This window comes from Alligator mississippiensis, chromosome 8 (genome assembly GCF_030867095.1).
Source record: "Alligator mississippiensis isolate rAllMis1 chromosome 8, rAllMis1, whole genome shotgun sequence".
Taxonomy (NCBI): domain Eukaryota; kingdom Metazoa; phylum Chordata; order Crocodylia; family Alligatoridae; genus Alligator; species Alligator mississippiensis.
Genome location: NC_081831.1, coordinates 72007382 through 72024716, shown reverse-complemented (window position 1 = coordinate 72024716; position 17335 = coordinate 72007382). Strand labels below are relative to the sequence as shown.

At 45.5% G+C, this 17335-nt stretch overlaps 1 long non-coding RNA gene across 3 annotated transcripts in view; it reads left to right on the top strand.

Moving 5' to 3' along the window:
• LOC109283237 (uncharacterized) overlaps positions 1-7896 on the top strand; it is a 171492-nt gene extending 163596 nt beyond the window's left edge. The window contains exons 4-5 of one of the 3 annotated variants that reach the window (XR_009464006.1): positions 5768-5863; positions 5944-7351. This is a non-coding gene — a long non-coding RNA (uncharacterized LOC109283237). Of the gene's footprint in view, positions 1-5767 lie in introns of all 3 variants that reach the window. The other 2 variants (XR_009464007.1, XR_009464005.1) reach the window with 2 other exon arrangements.
• Positions 7897-17335: the final 9439 nt, after the last annotated feature.

The following is a 17335-nucleotide window of genomic DNA, read 5'->3' as shown; positions in this document are numbered from 1 at the left end:
TATAAGCCTCCCTTAATAAGGGAGGCCACTGAGGACACATCAACTGATTTCTTGGGACAACTGAAAAGAAAACAGGAACAAGAGTGAGACCATAGATTAATAACAAGGGATCCAGAAGGGGAAACCTAACAGAGCATGCTGGCCAGCGCCCACTGCCCCCTGAATGAGTGGAGGAGCCTGTGGACATTGTCCAGTGAAACTACCCGGAGATGTGAGCGGATGAGTGACAGGCTTGTGCATTTGGGAGCATACATCCCATTCGTGGTCAGGTACTCCTTTCAGTGCTAAATGAAGCAATGCTTCACCCTGTAGACTTGTGAGCCAGAGGGCTGCACAGACCTCATTTTATCTTCATCCTTGTAATATTGTGTGTTGTTGTTGAAATCAGCTGGTTGTGTGCCGTGTCTAGTGCTACAGGGGCCCACACCATCTGGAAGCAGCAGTTCTAGGAAAAGTCCTGCTCAGACTCGGTATCTCTGGGCTGGAGCATGCTTAGCGCATATGGAATGACTGGAGAGCTGTGTATCTTTGGAAGATTATAACTGGATTAATTTTTGGGGGGAAGTACAGGTGGACATTAGGCCTATGTGAAGCAGCTAGTATTTGCTTTTGATTTGGATTTGGCCAATTCAGGGGAACAGTGATTCAATTCGATGATTCGAATCAGTGTCCTGATTCGATTTGGACAAATCTGATTTGGAGATTTGGCTGCTGCCGAATCTCTAAATCAACCAGGCCAGGCCCATCCCCTGCCTGCTCTCCCAGCCTGGCAATGGCTGCCCCGCCTGCCCCAGCTCCTGGCACTAAAAAAAAAAGCCCTGACTTACCAGGTGCTGCCAGGAAGGGGGGGGAGGGGTGATCCTCTCTGCCCCATGCTGCATGGGGGGCTCTGCATGAGTCCCCTGATTTTCCCCCCCCCTGCTCCCCAACCCTGCTACGGGTGCCCTGCCTGGGCCAGATCCAGCCCTTTAAAAAAAAAATAAAACAACCAAAAAAACCCCCATACTCACCATTCCTGCTGGTGGGGGGTGATCCCCACTGCCCCTCACCACATGAGAGGCTCTACATGAGCACCTGAGGCCACTGTAGGGGCGGTAAGTACCAGGGCTTTTCTTGGCTTTTTTTTTCTTAAAGGGCCAGAGCTGGCCTGGGCGGAGCACCCATGGGGGAGGGGCTCAGGGAGTGAGGGGGAGGGTTGGGGGGCTCATGCAGAGCCTCCCATGCAGTGTAGGACAGTGGGGGGCAGCGGGGATCGCTCCCACCACCTGGCAGCACCTGGTGAGCACCAGTGCATTTTTTTTTTAAGTGCTGGGACCTTGGGTCGGTGAGAGCAGTCATGGGGGGAGTCAGGGGGGCAGGGGGCCTGGGGGAGTGGTGGGGTCAGGGGGGCTGGAAGAGGTCCCCCCAAGGTCCCCTCCCTCTCCCCTGCCCCTAGTACTTATCAGCTTGGAGCTGGCTGCAGCTCCCTGACGCAGCCACTGGGGACTGCCCGAATCATCAAAGCTTTCCAAATCTTTTCTGAAGATTCAGAGAGCTTTGAATTGATTTGGACCTTTAAACTGGTCCTCTGATTCGATTCAGATTCAGAGATTTGGCCACCAAATCGGGCCAAATCTCCTCCAAATTGAATCACCACCTGAAGCTTCACACAGCCCTAGTGGACATAGGCTCACCTGGGAACTATTGGGGAAGGACAGGGAAAGGAATATCCCTGATGCCAGGTGAGATTCTCTTCCACCAACTGAAACCAAACTTTAAGCCCTTGTTTCCAAGCATGGAGTTATTCAACCTTTTCAGTTCAGTGGTTGTCTCTTAATATACTATATATTAGAATGGAGTTACTCATCTGCTGATACCAGTATCAAACTTCTGGAGATCAAAACTATATATTTTTTCTTTTGTTGCATTGTTGGAGAAGGCTGAAGGTTGAATAATTTTAAATGACACTCCTCCCCCCGACTAATTGTGCCAGAGACAGATACCCAGCATGGGACATTTCAGCCCAAGCCGTTAAAGTTTGGCAAAGTTACAATCACGTGTAGGCTGGCTCTTGTAAAGGAAAATGGCACACACCTTAACTATACATCATGTCATTGGGAAGGCAAATCATGTCATTTGGTGAGCCAAATCATGGAGCAACTGGGTCTCTGACTCTGATTTGGTAGTGGGAAGTACAGCTCCCCTGTCTGTGATAACAAGGGTCTTGTTTTGTGATGGCAAGCTGCCTTTCAAGAAGTGCAAACACCTTTCCAAAAATGTAGCTTTGCCTGTGCATTGTCACCTTGTGCCAATTCATGAAGTAGTCACCAACGCAATTCATGTGATGTCAGTGTTGGGCACAATCCCATTGACTTTTGTTGGTAAGTGATACATTTAGTCCATAGATAAACCTCATTTTGATATTGCTGTTTGTTGCAGGGCACTAAGGTGTGCCTGCTCCTTTACGAGCAGAAGCAGCTTAGCTAGAAAGCCCTGGGAGCTAGGCAGAGCTCCACAGCTGCAGGTAGCCTTGGCAGCAGGCTAATGAGGGAATTAGCTGGCACCTGCACCTGGTTAGTGGCCTGGAAGGAGACAGGGCCCTGGGCACATATAAGCCTCAGGTTTGGGGCTGGTTGGAGCTAGTTCTCTGACTGCAGTAATAGGGACGGAGCTCTTGCAGAAAAGCTACTTGGAGATGCTTGGTTGCCTTCTCTGCTGCTGGTGAGACTGGGCTCTAGGAGCTCCTAAAGTACCTGAGGACAGGAGGCACACATTGCTGAGGGAGAAGCTTGCCTTCGTAAAGGGGAAGAGTGTGACCTCCAGTGTCATTGTTGTGGTTATGTTGTAGTCCAGGGGCTTGTATTTTCATTATTGTTTGGACTGGTGGACCGGGATGAAGCTAATTGGGGAGGAGGAGGCCTCATTGGGGCACACTACCATGTAGAGCCCCAGTGCCAGAGAGGGTGCAGCAGAGACAGGGCTGCCGAGAGCCGAGCACCAGAGAGGGTACAGCTACAGGGGCCAAGGGCCCAGTGACTACAGGAGGCTGAGCTAGACTGAGGCCTCATCAAAAGGAACAATGTTTAAATACCTTCTGCGAGGCACGGGGCATGATAAAGTGAAGGTTTTGCAGCCATGGCTCTAGCCCTTAAGGCTTGGGGTGTCTTGCGAGGCATCTACTTAAAGTGGGACACAGCAAGGGGTCTGAGAGCCTACAGGGTTTAGTGGGAGCCATCAGGACTGTGACTGCCTAACAACTTGAGAGCAGCCTCCCTATCTATTATTTTAACAACAAGACACGGCAGGAAAGATTAGAAGGTGTCCACAGGGCAAAGCTGGCATGGTCACGGAGCCCTAGGGGCGTCATGGCCAGCCCTGGGGACCCCACACCATGACACTTCTGTTTACAGCATCATTTTGCAGAGACCGTCAGATGCTCCTATTTGCATGTGGAGTATCTTCTGAAAATACTCTACTTCATGTTATAAAATGTGCTAGCAGCATTGACATTTCACTATAGGAATGACTTCCCATAATGTGTTGAGGAGAAGTTCTAATATATCCCAGGTTGGCAGCTCTCTTAGCTGGCTGGACCTCTGATGCCTCCATGATATTTCTTGTTCTTGGCAGCAGGTTAGTTTTTGTTCTCTCAGTGACTGTAGTTTGCCCTTTGACTGCTCTGTGCAAACGGACCCTCAGCTCTGAAGCTCATTTCCCTCTTCTTTTCTTTTTATCTTCTCTCTCTCATCACTTTTTGCCTGTACCCCAAGGTCCTTATTACTTCCCTTTTTCTCTGTTTGCCTTCTGTACCTGTGTAAGTCATCGTCTGCTCACTTGTGTAGTTTCCCATCACCACCAGTGCTCAGGAGCATTAACTCCGTTTCAGCTATGCTATTTCTGGACCCTGCCAGCTGCCACGGTCTTGTTTGCATTTCAAACGAACTTTTCAACTCAGTTTCATATTTGGTTTGGAGGCACAGCTGCTCATGAATGTTTTGTAATCACCGTTGTGCAACACACACCTGTACGCAAATGTGCAAAGAAAATGGAATGGAAGGACTATATATTCACGGCTCGTTAGCTATTAAGCAGGTTAGGCAGGAAATGGGGACTCTGTTATCTTCACTTGTGCAGATCTTTATTTTATAAACAATATTTTCTCAAAGGAGTAATAAAGGAGGACAGAAACAGAAGAAGGATTACCAGCTTCTTCTTAGTGTGAACCTTTGCCAATAACAAGTTTATCAGGGCAGTGCATGCGCAGGGTGCTTGGCGTAGAGTTAATTTGTTGCTACTACCAAATTAACTATGCTCTATTTTGTTTTCTTTCCAATTTTACATCCCTGATTACACATTCATAAAACTGTCCTTTCTTCCAAGCATAAATACAACTGCTTTGAAAATATAATTGTGTGTGTTTATCAAGCACCTAATTTGTCTTATTTGCCAGCTACTAATTCCATATGAAATATAAATGAATGGTGGGTCATATATTCCATTTTTTTTTTTAATGCTCAAAAGAAACTTTCAAACCCACAACAATGTATTTAAGTTTCAGTATAAGGCAACTTTACTCTGGATCTATAATGTACACTGAAATTTCCACCAGCTCTAGTCAAAGAAAACAAGTCCTTAGTTCATTAAATGCGTGAGAAAAATTGAGTGATAAGTGTCTACTCAATTTAAGTGAACTGCTTGGTAATCTAGAGAGGTTTCTCTCTCTGGTTTTATACATAATCTCAGTTTATCAATGGTTTTTGGGGATTTTTTTGGAATGTAGCAAAGAAAATTAAGTGAAAAACAAACCAAGAAAGCTCTAGGATCTGGTTTTATCCTTCATATGTCTCATTTTACATCACATCCCTTTTTGAAGAGAGAGATGTAAAAATCTCTCTTGCTTTTGAGCCGAGTTATTGTACCAACTCAATCCATTCAAGGTAATAAAATGAGATATATTTGACTCTGTTAGTTAATTGTTTAGGAAACAATGAGTTTTAATTACTGTGACAACCATAGATCTAGGAATAGAAAGCAGAATTTCTCTTGCATAAATAACTATAGCAGAAATTTTGGTATCGTTCAGCGTTTCAACTTTCACCATTGTTTACATTCTAGGAAACAATATTTATGGAGCATGTTGCATCTTCAAAGCTGTCAGAAAAACATTAGCTAATTAAGATTCATAATATCTTTGTAAGGTAGCTAGGTAAATATTTACTATTTTAGCCACATAGAATTGAGAGAGAGACATGTTAGGCTGAAGCCAGGGTAGATATGCACCTTATAGAGTAACTTATCAGCAGCACTCTCTTGGTGTCGCGGATGATTGTCTTCCATGATTGAGTCCGAAGATGGCTGATAAGGCTTATCTGGGACTGATACGCTCTGTTGCAGCTTGGGCACATGTTTGCTCGTGAGGTGGGTGGCTCTGGGTTCTTGATTTGGTCTGTGACCTGCCGCTCCCGCTATTCTATCTCCTGTTTTGTTGTAAGGTTTCAAAGTACTGAGATCCTTGCAGCAGACTCTTCCTCCATTTGGGGAGGTTCTGGGCAATAGTGTCCCATGAGTTGATATTGATGCTGCAATGTTTCAAGCTGGCCTCAAGGATGTAGCACTTTGTCTGCCCTCCTCTTGAACGTATACCGTGACTGAGCTGGGAGAGTAATAATGCTCCGATTTGGATGATGTGGCCGGCTCGGTGAAATTGATGTGATATGATTATTATCTCGATGCTTGTAATGTTTGCTTGTGAGAGGATGTTAACATTGGTGCATCTGTCTTCCACTAGATTTGAGGGCTCTTCTGCAGGCAGCATTGATGGTACTTCTCTAGCAACTTGAGATGTCTCTTGTATGTTGTCCACAGCTCAGCTCCATACAGTAAGGTGGGGATTATGACTGCTTGATAAACCATGAGCTTGGTTTCAGATCTAGTATCGTGATCCTCGAACACCTGTTTCCTCAGGCATCAAAACCATCTCCTTTCACTTGCTGAAGAGCTGCTCCTAGAATCTCAATGTGGGCGTAGGGCATCAAGAGGCACAACTGACACGATCTTCATGGCTCACCGGCTACAGGAAAAATGTCGAGAACAACATAAACCTCTTTACATTATCTCTACAAAAACGTTCAACTCTGTCAGCCAAGAAGTGCTGTGGAGGATCCTTCTGAAGTACAGATGCACACTGAAATTCATCACTATTCTTTGCCTGCTCCATAATAGCATGCAAGAGGTGGTTCTCAGTAACAGATTTGTCATAGATCCCTTTGAGGTTACGATGGGAGCTAAGCAAGGCTGCATTATCGCTCCAATACTTACCGCAATCCTGCATTCGGCCACCAACTAACTTCTTCCAGCTGGAGTGGAGCTAAACTACCAAACGGATGGTAAACTGTTTAATCTCAGCCAACTCTGAGCCAAAACCAAGATGACCCTGATTTTTAGTCATTGAGCTCCAGTACACTGATTATACTGTAGTGTGTGCTCACTTGGAAGCAGACCTTCAGGCAATCGCCGATATCTTTACCGAGGCACATAAGAAAATGGGACTGGCGCTTAACATTCAGAAGACTAAGGCCCTTCATTGACAAACTGTTACTAGCAGCCCCCAGCTCCAGTAGTTCAGATTCATGTTGACACTCAGATGTGCAAGTGCATAGACTAATTCAATCAGAGATGTACAGCATAAGCTTTCATAAGCAGAGGGCTTACTTCATCAGATGCTATAAAGAGACACTTAAAATTTTACTAGGTGAGATGAAAAGCAAAGCCCTTCTTGCAGATGGATTTGGTGCAGCTTACTCTGCAGGGCACCAGAAGAAAAAGAGGTATTTTCTCTGGACTATATCATATTTCAATGTTAGAGATAGGGAGATGGAGACATAGCAGGACAAAGGCCTTATTTTTCACAATTGTTTGCCTGAAGTTGGTCTTGTCATTTTAGGTAGGTGCCTAAATACCCGGGTTTCACAACTACATCTGCCTTTGTCATGGTGTCCTTTTTAGTTTTGATTAACTTTAGGTGTATGTGTGTGTAAGTGAAAGAGGACTGTTTCTAATAAATGCTGATAGTCTGGTTCACTGCAGACTATATTTTGTAAAGAGTCAAAATGCGTATTAGAAGGATTCAAGGTTTTTCCATACAACTAGTCATGTCCATAGACCGGCAGAACTATCACTGATATTTCCCCATAAGAAAAAATGTTCTATTCTCCCAGTTTCATTTGAAAGCTTGGAGAATTTCAATTCCTTCCCAATGGTCTATCCTAGTGGCCTGTTTATGATTATCTGGCTCCATCTAATATCGGATAATCTTACCATGGAGAAGTGTACTGCCTTGACCACATGGTTATTTAAAAAAAAAATGTTGTTAAATGAATAACGTTTCTTGTTCTTATTCAAATAAGTATGCCCTGAAATGTGGAATTTTGTCAGTTTTGGGTCTCTGTGGCAGTGCACTGTGTGTGCCTGCCACTTGCAACCAGTGGGTTGCGTAGCCCCGGTGTGAGGGGGTGGTAGTGTGAGAGGCCCCAGTGTGAAGGGGGCCAGCGACGAGGAGCCCGGGAGGGGCCGTACATCAAGCCCGGTAGAAGGCCAGCACAACAATAGGCCTCGAGGGGGCAGGGTCCTGCGGTGGTCAGCCCGAAGGGGAGAGTACCCTCGACTGGCCCAAGCTGGGGCCAGGACCAGGATGGTCAAAAGGGCCAGGGGCCCACCGCGAGGGACGCCCAAGAGCCAGGGGCCTGGGGTCCCGACTGGCCTTGAGGTGGGCCAGGGCAAGAGGCCGAAGGTTCCGGGGGAACCACGCCCGAGAGGGGAAGATAGCTTCGGGAAAGGGGATAGTAGGATGGTGAGCCCAGTTAAGAGGATAGCAGTGCGTGGGGCCTAAAAGACCGGAGGCTCGAGAACATGGGGAGCCCCAGTGTGAGGAGGCCAAAGCGAGGGGGTGGCGATGAGGAGGCCCCAGTGAGGGGGCAGTGATGATTTAAGGAGGGGAGGAGTGTGGCAGAGCACAGGGTGTCTCTGCCACTTTAAGGGCCTGGAGCTGGCAGCCTCCAGGTGCCTGATTAGGGCAGCCATTTTGAGGCGTATATAAACAAGGCAGTTTGGCTGCAGGAGGGCAGGCAGTAACATCGCCTGGCCGTAGGGCTGCTGTGAACGACCCAGAGGTAAGGGGGAGATGTAAGGGGTTGGCAGGAGGCTCCTGGTCCTGGGCATGACCTGAAACTGCACCCTGCTGGGAGTGGGTGGTCTGGTGGGGCTCTCAGTGGTGCGGGAGCCCCCAGGAAATGCCAGGCCAGTGAAAGGCGGGTCGGGGCGCCTTAACCCCTAGCTCCCACCACCACTGGGTGGGTTACCCATGTGTTTATTGGAGGGGCCCAGAGGGCCAGTGTTGTGAGGGGCCCAGAGAGGGCGGACCCCGGGACTGAGAGTGATGTGGGCGTGGTGCTGCGGTTGCCCCCGGGAGGACGGGGAGTAGTGGCACGGTGAGGCCCAGTGACAGAGTGAGCGGCTAGAGAGACCCAGCCCGAAGGGGAGAGTACCCTCAACTGGCCCAAGCTGGGGCCAGGACTACGGTAGTCAAAAGGGCCAGGGGCCCACCGCGAGGGACACCCAAGAGCCGGGGGCCTGGGGTCCCGACTGGCCTGGAGGTGGGCCGGGGCAAGTGGCCGAAGGTTCCGGGGGAACCACACCCGAGAGGGGAACATAGCTTCGGGGGGGCTAGGTAGCCTGGATGACGGCGGAGTGGCCGTCTGATAGGAAGGATCAGAGAGGGGTCCTGTTAGTACGATTCTGGGGCCCAGTGTGGGGCTGGTGATTGTAGTAACACCATGATGCCATCTGCGAGGCTTGGGCTGCGGTATTAGGGGAGGTCGGAGCCACAGAGCGCCCCCTGGCATCGGGACATTACAATGGGCAGCCTGCCGCTTAATTGACATCGATATATGAATCAATCATCATCAAAGGCGTGGCGGGCAAGATAAGCAGGCGGTTGCCCAGAGACAGGTGGGCGGGCCACGAAGAGCTCGGCCCTGAGTAGGCCTGCTGTCACAGTGACAGGCGGGTGGGCCACAGAGTTCGGCCCCCGGAGGCCACAGTCTCTCATTAGAATTTTTGTCTTACAACTTCTGCCTTTTCAATAGATTCAAAGCCTATCGAAATGAGTTGAAATAGTACTATTGACTGTAGTGGGATAGCTAACAGTTTATGCACACCACTTTTCTCTCTACATTTTGGGTATTTTTAATTTCTTAGGATGTCATTTGATATTTTAGTACTTTTCCTTTTTTTTTTTTGTTATACTTTTATCTCCCTACAGACTATTATTTCCTTAAAAAAATAAAAATAAAAGCACTAAGTGACTTTTAGGAAGAGACGCTCTTGGGCAGTGGTGAAGTGTAGAAGGTGCACGGGGGTGCACGTGAACCCCCTCAGGGTGCTGGTGCACCCCCTGACAGGCCACGCTCCCTGCTTAGGTGATGGGCAGGTGGGAGTGCTGGTGCCCCCACCCTGTGAGTGCCGGCTGGGGAGTGGGAGCGCCGGATGAAGTGCTGCGACTGCTTCTGGGAGCGCTGTGACCACTTCTTGGTTGGCAAGATTGACCACGGGGGAACACCCCCCCTCCCCCCGTTGCTGACTTTTTTTTTTGGGAGAGCATATGCCCCCCTGACTAAGGTGGCACCAGTTGCCCATGCTCTTGGGTAATTGTTATTTGCTTTGTTGGTATGGATAGAGCAGCAGATATGCTACTAACAGTGAGAAAAAGGGATTCATTTGGAAACAAACCTACTAATATTCAAAACCTGAGGTAACCAAGTATCACAGTAACAAAAATGAGGAAATCAGATGTTTCCATGCATAATGGAGGATCCCATTTCATTAATAAATTACATACCACTACACCAGCTTTTAGCACATTTTGCTTAGAAATGGTATGCAGATTGAAGTGTAATAAGTTTATAAATTAGAATGGGAGAAGCAGAAGGGCTAAGTGTGAGCTTCATCTAAACTTGAAACTTCGGAGCCTATAGACTGGAGCTTGAAGCATTTTTTTGCAGTTAGGTCTTATTAAATCTTTGTGCTACATTAAGCACATGTTTTCCAGCTCCAACTTTCTTAGTTTTTTTTCTTTTTTCTTTTCTCTTCTTTTTTTACCTATTTATTCTGCTTGAGTTAGGGAATTACATTTTCGGTTGCAGTGCTTCTGAAATCCTATGATTTACTGACTTCAGGGGACTCGGTTTGGATTATATGCCAGGATAAACACAGCAGATTTTGACCCGAGTATTCAAAATGTTGGACACTTCTTATTGCTTTACTATTTTCTAATTTGGGAGGAGGAGGAGGATAATTCTAGGCTTGACTGAAGACTCAGTTTATAAGCATCATTTTTTCCTGTGGCGAGAGCAATGTAAGAAGATTGAGGTGGCTGTTGCCAGTTGTAGAAAAAGCCAGTGCTATCATCTTAAATTTCATGAAAATGCAGTAGCCTGCAGAGGGTGCGTAGCTAGGATGTTCCAGTAAACCGTGCTGTTCTCACAGCGGTTCAGCAAACCTCACAGTGACCCCGGGCTCAGAACAGAAGTGTTACTTTTGTTCCTTTTCATTTAACCCCAGCCCCCAAATCTAAAACAACTTCCCCTGTTACTCTTCCATGTGTATAAACCATCAGTTGCTCTTCAAGCCTCAAGAAGATTAGACTACAGGTTTCCCTCGCTTTATGCTGTACATGTGTTCCTGGGAAACGGCACATAACTTGAATTCACATAAAGGGAACCCACTTTACAATGTAACAAATAGGGTACGTTCCAAGACCCTCGACTGTACTGATCCCCAGACCCATTTCTACCACTTTTACAAGACAATTTTGGTACTTGCCAACAGCAGACAGTACACACAACCACAGGGCACTATCATAATGGGGATGGCAGCTATAGAAACCTCACTTGCTGTCTGCAATACATGAGCACAGATCCACACAGGAGACTATATTTTGGAGTGTGTCATTCCTACAATGCATTGCACAAGGCAGCTGACTGCGGGCTTCCACCACACTGATTGCATAAGAGTGAATTTACTTTGCATATAATTAATTTTTGGTATAAAAAGGGTCACTGAATAAGAGCAAATTTGCACATACAGAACCCACATAAAGTGAGGGAAACCTGTATTGTGTGTTACAAAGAGAGGGGAGGCAGAGGGGTCATTGGTATCAAAGGCCCTTTCATACTTGATTAGGTGAGATTTAACAAATGATCCTAGCAGGCAGTTGGGCTGTATGCTACAGAATAGTGGTTTTCAATCTTTTCTCGGCTGTGTACCCCTTTACCTGAAAAATATTGCTGCTTGTACCTCCTACACCTGCTCTGTCAGCACTGGTGCCAATGTGCAGCACCTCACTGTGCATTGATCAATTAGAAACTCTGCTGCCATTATTAAAATGTAGGGATATGTTCCTTGGGGGAGGGAAACAGTATACCCCAGTTTGAGAACCATTGAACCAGGATCATTTTCAGTCTGATGTGGGGAGGAAATTCTTTTCTTACTTCAAACTGATGATCTTTTTAATCCTGAGTATGGGAACAAGACACATCAGATAAGCATCTCAGACAGATTGTCTTCTGAACCATCTGAGAACACTGGTCCAGTGTATCTGGTGCTCTGTCTCCAGCTGTGGCTAGTCTCACATTCCCATGGCAGAAGAGATCACCATGATTATTCAGCCCAAAGGTGGATTAAAGCACAGTTGTAGTGTGACCATTAACAAGGTGTTGCTGCTTGGTCTGACCATAACCTCTCCTTGTTATTTACTACCACATCATTCTTGCTGGCATCTGCAAATTTTATCAGTAAGATTTAAAATCATCAGCCAGATCAGTGATAAAAATATTTCATGGTAATGACCAGGGCAGGGGGGCAGACTCGATCTACTAAGGTTCCTTCAGACCCTAAAAATCTATGAAATCTATGACCAAAAACCAGTCTCCAGGTGACCCTATTAGTAACAGCCCTGGTCTTGAATATCTTCCCATTTTCATTAGCAACAGGATTTTGATATCTGTCAATGAGTTGTTTTTCATTCCTCTGTTGCCTGTCCTGTTAAGTCCATCCAATGCCACTGCTTAAAAATTTAAAATGTCACATGATGCTTAGTCAAATGCTCTGGCAAAGCCAAAGCCTACTCTACCATCGTAGCTATCTTTCAATCAGATCAATGATCTTTTAAAAAAAACAAAAACAAAACTCCAAACCCCAAAAAGGTTAATTTGCTAAGACAGTGCCAGTTGCAGGGCTTTAAGAAAGGTATAATTAACCTGCAATTCTTTGCTGCTACTCAATTAACCGCTCCATTATTTTGCATGGGATTAATGTCAGACTAATTGGTCTCTAGATCCCCATTTTATCTAGTCACTTTTGCCTTTTTTTATATCACTTTATTTTTTTCTTTTCTAAATATTATGAATCCGTTGACAGGCCTTTGGAATTTTCAGAGTTTTCTGAGATTTCTTAAAAATTGACATCGGTTGAGAGGGTTCCTCAGCTCTTAGCTTACTGTAAAATATCTGAGCCTATTGATTTGGCAGTGTTTCATTTTAGCAGCAGCTGCCTCTCATCTTCCTTTGTTCCAGATATTAAATGGGATAAAAGCATCCATCCTTTTGCTTCATTTCAAATATAACAAAAATTTCTAACTTTTCTGCATCGATAGTTATGATTTTGTCGTTACTTTCCAGCACTACAGTAAGACTTGACCAGGGGATTTTTGGTCTTAATATGTTTTTAACATGCCTTCAGATTGTCTTTAACCCTACTGTCCTCCTAGACTTCATTGATTTCTTTAGCTTCCCTGTATATGCAACTTGTTTATATGTATATGCAACTTCCTTTTATTTGGAATGGCTTCTTGCCCAGCACAACTCCTCCCCCACCCCCCTTGTTGGTAGAATGTGGCTTTGGGAGCATCTAGTAAGAGAGTTTGGAAAAATTTCTAGTCTTTGTTAACACACCGCAGTCAGCAACATCAACAATTGCTTTAGGCTTTGGAAAGATGACCCTTTTAAAGTCCCAAATAACACATGTTACTAGTTGGTACTATTCTCTGTTTGCACAAAATGTATATTACTAGGTACCCATGCATTTTTTAAGACACTACCTGACTCTTCAGAATGAGATCCCATTAGTCACTCCATGTAGGGTACATCTGTCTTATGTTAAGAAACTACCATTTTTTATTTTTAAAAACTGTAGGGAAAGTCTTTATCTGCATGAGCTATCCAGCAATGTCTTCCAGGTTGAAACCTCCTATAATTTACACAAGGTTTTATCCTATACAATGTGGATAGATGCTTAAGGGAGAGTTCATCCTGCTTTCTAGTAGGATTTGGTGGTATCTAATGGATACTATTCAGTGCCTGACTTTTCCATCAGCTTTACTCATTAGACCTTTAAGCCCTAAGCATCCAAAGTCCTGTAATTCTAAGTAGGCTCTGACTGTAACTGGTGATGGTGTCTTACTTGTATATTGAAATCCTGCACTTTGTTTCCTGAATCAGGCCTGCAGTGCATATTTTGGCTTGCATAAAAGGATTGTTTAAGCTGGTTTCAATCATGATGAATATGGATTGAAAGTCTTTGGGGGCTTATCTGAGCTCAGAGTTTTCAGCTTCTGCAAAAGGCCACTGGGTTCCCTGATGTGTAATTAACACCTTAAGCAATCCACTGTATTTTACCATACTGTTCGGATGTTGTCAATTATTGCAGGAGAACTGTGGGATCCATCGGCTAAATGAACATGGAACCAATTTTCAGTAGGGGTGCCCCGATAAAGATTTTTTGGGCCAATACTGAAGGCTGATTATTAACCAGCCATAGGTCTCGGGGCGGGGAGGGAAAAGGTATGTGGGGGGGATCAAGGCCTCCACGGTGAGGGAGGGAATGGGGCAGGGGCAGGTGCTGCCCAGCTGTGGGGGAACACAGGACGGAGCTGTGGGCAACTTGTTCAGGGGTCAGGTGGCTCCCACCACTGTGTGCATCTCCAGGGGAGGCATGGGGGGCTTGTGCCACCTGGATTTGTGCGTGGTGTGAGGGCGGGCTGCCTGCTGTGAGTTGGGACCTGCTCTGGCCTATTCCTGGTGGGGGCTGGGCCACGGCTGCGCTCGGGGTGGGGGCAGGGGCAGGGCAGGGTAGGCAGTGGCAGCACTTGGAGGGGGGCTACAGGGTGGGTTACAGCCACCCAAGAATTCACCATAGCCGCTCTGTAGCCCCCACCTCTCAAGTGCCACTGCCACCCACCCTGCCTCTGCCTGCCCTGAGTGCAGCCCTGGCCCAGCTCTTGGCTCCAGCCCACATTAGGCAGCACACCATTGCCCTGCACGCAAATCCGGGGGGCACATTCCCCCCCATGTCTCCATGGGGGTGTGTGCAGCAGCAAGATCTGCCCCTCCCATGCCCTCCTGACAAGCCACCCACAGCTCCACCCCATGCCTCACCCTGCCCCACTCCTTCCTTCACTGTGGGGGCCTCGATCTGCCCTCCCACACCTATTTCCCCATCATACCCTTTCCTCCGCACAGACTTACTGACTGGATGCTACTCTCCAAGCTGCTGGGCTGCATTCCTGGCTGTACGCATGCTGAGGCTGCACACATGCAAGCAGCATTTATTGGTGACGTTATTGGCACATCAATCAAAAAAGGCAATTGCTGATAATGCCAATTTTCCTTTTATCAGTGCTGATACAAAATGGACCAATATATCAGGGCACCTCTACTTTTCAGTTATTGTTAAAAAAAACTCTAATCCTGTGTCCAGTCCTAGGTTAAAAACTAAGGACTGAGTACTAAAACCTATGCTTGTGTACATGTGTAGACTGTTGTAGTCATGTAGAACCACAGTGACTGAAATTTAAGGAGACCAAATGCCATCTACTCTAGGATCAGGACATCAATTTGTCTCCTAAGGGATTTCAATGGACTTTCAATAGGAGCTGAGCTCCTAAATCTCTTAGGTGCCTTTGAAAATCCTAGCCTAAGTCTGTGCAAACATTATGTTACAGATGGAGTATTAGATTGCAAACTGTTTATTTTATCCTTTTATCCTTCTGGAATACTATAGAGACACTTAAAAATTTCATTTTGGACCTGGAGATATTGGGAGCACTTCAACTGTATGTCCCACTTCAAGTATAGGGAATATCTCTGAAGTGTGCAGTATTTCTGTAACTAGAATGAACTTTTTAAGTGTCAAATGTAGCTTTTTTCCTTTCATCTTTAACTATACCTTATTGCCATTTAAACTGAAAAGCTGAGGGGGAGATGGAAATCACTAAAACCATGTGATGGAAGATTGGGTGCAACCTAACTTCAGTTAAGTGGTGCTTCTGTATGCTTAGAACAGCCATTCGGTTTGAACAAGAATTGAGGAGAATCAGAATTCTGTCCGAGTGTCAACAGCTTTTCCATATCCACCATATACCATAACTACATAGAATGGGATGATAGGACATAGGATGATAGTACATAGGCTGGGTTGATAATACGCCCTATATAATAATTGTAAGATCCAAGTTCCGTGTTTTGAATGATTATGTTAACACTTGGTGTTGCAAACTCCCTTATGTTTTGAATGCATAAATTCAAATGCATTTTGCCCATGCTGTACTTTGTTCCTTTTCTCCACACTGAAGTGTGTCTTCAGCTTTGTCTGGTTAAGCAGATGCACAGCTGACACTGTGCCAAACATTTATTATGTACAGAGAAGCTAACTCTCCTGTTGACTGATCTTTTCTGTTCAGAAACATTGACCATACAATTTTAATGTCGGATTGGAGGAATGGAGCCTATTTCATGGATGAAAGGAAAATATAAATCAAGATTTGACAAATCAAATTTGCAACAGGGATGATCAGAAAGGGTGAAAAGAGGCTAAATAAATAAATAAATCTAGAAGTAGGGAGGTAAAGATGCAATGACCAAGCAAGGCAGGGGTTGTCTGATTCCCATCTTGCATCAGGGTGAATCAGGAATAACCCTACTGTAGTTGCTGGCATTTGGAGTGGGATAAAACTGGAAGAAGAAAAGGTAGTGTTGGAATGCTGTTGTCATCGTGATGGTCCGGGAATTATTTGAGGGGCAAAGATTGTTGTGGATGAGATCTTCTATTGGATGAACTGCATCTTTGGGCTAGATTTAGACAAGCTTTTGAAGGTGAAGCAGTCTTCATCAGGTGGGGGGGGGAGGGGTGGAAAGCAGGTACAGCGAAGATTAAAAACGGTGTGGAAGGCTGTGAAATTGCAGAAAACAGAAATTCCCGGGTGTAACAGACAAATAATTAACAGACGAAAAGAGAGCTTGATTACTGGGAGATTAAGACCTTGTGAAAGGGAAGAGGATCATTATCACCTGTAGTGTGAAAAGCATTTTTTTCCAGCTATCTGGGAGATTATAATATGCCATGAAATCGATATCAGTGTTCAGTCCTTGGTTCTTTGCATCCAGCCAGTTTATGAATTTTTGTGCCCCGGCTCACCTTTTGAAGGGGTTTCTCTTTTTGGTTTTTTGTTTTTAATTTTCCTTCAGTACAAGGATAGTGAGGCCAGAAAAGCTGTGGCTGGTCTGTGACAAAATGTGCTCCCACTGGTGTTTGTCTGTTTTTGTCCTTTCATATTTTTTTTCCCCGGAGAGTAAGTCTGTTGCGTCTCGTAGAAAACTTGCTCTTTGAGCGATAAGTTGTTTCAGGCTAGTTTCCCTGAATCCTCTGCATCAACATATGTGCCTTTCCCAAAATGTGATATCTCTGATCCGGTGTACCAAACGGCCCCATATCGACTATGTGGATGAAACGAGACAAAAGCCATGTGCTAGAATTAACTCTCATAGAAGAAATATAAATGATGAGAGAGATCGCCGACAACCATCTTTGCCTCTCAGAGACGAAAGGGGATGTTCAAATCGACCGTTCCTGCTTATTTATCAAGAACATTGTGAGAGCGAGTGCCTCAGGGCACCTCTCTTCTACACGTTTCAGGATTTTCAAAGCCCCAGCAACTTCACTCTCGAAGGGTAGTTTCAGTACAGTGTAGCTTGCCCTATATGCAGCTCCTAAATAAATGAGAATAAGGCCTTTTTTCTGTTTTGATTTTCATCTAGACAATGTTACTGTTGGAAGAATTTATGAGACTTCATTATTGAAATGATTTCTTTTGAACACTATGATCTTTGATGCCCACTGCAATTTCCTGCAGACTCCTCAGACAAGAAAAGCGTGGCATGATTAATGCATCTTTTGCTATTAAGACCTACTCGTAAGCTGCAAACTGTTAAAATCTCAGGGTCATGCCTGCAGTGTTCAAGAAAAA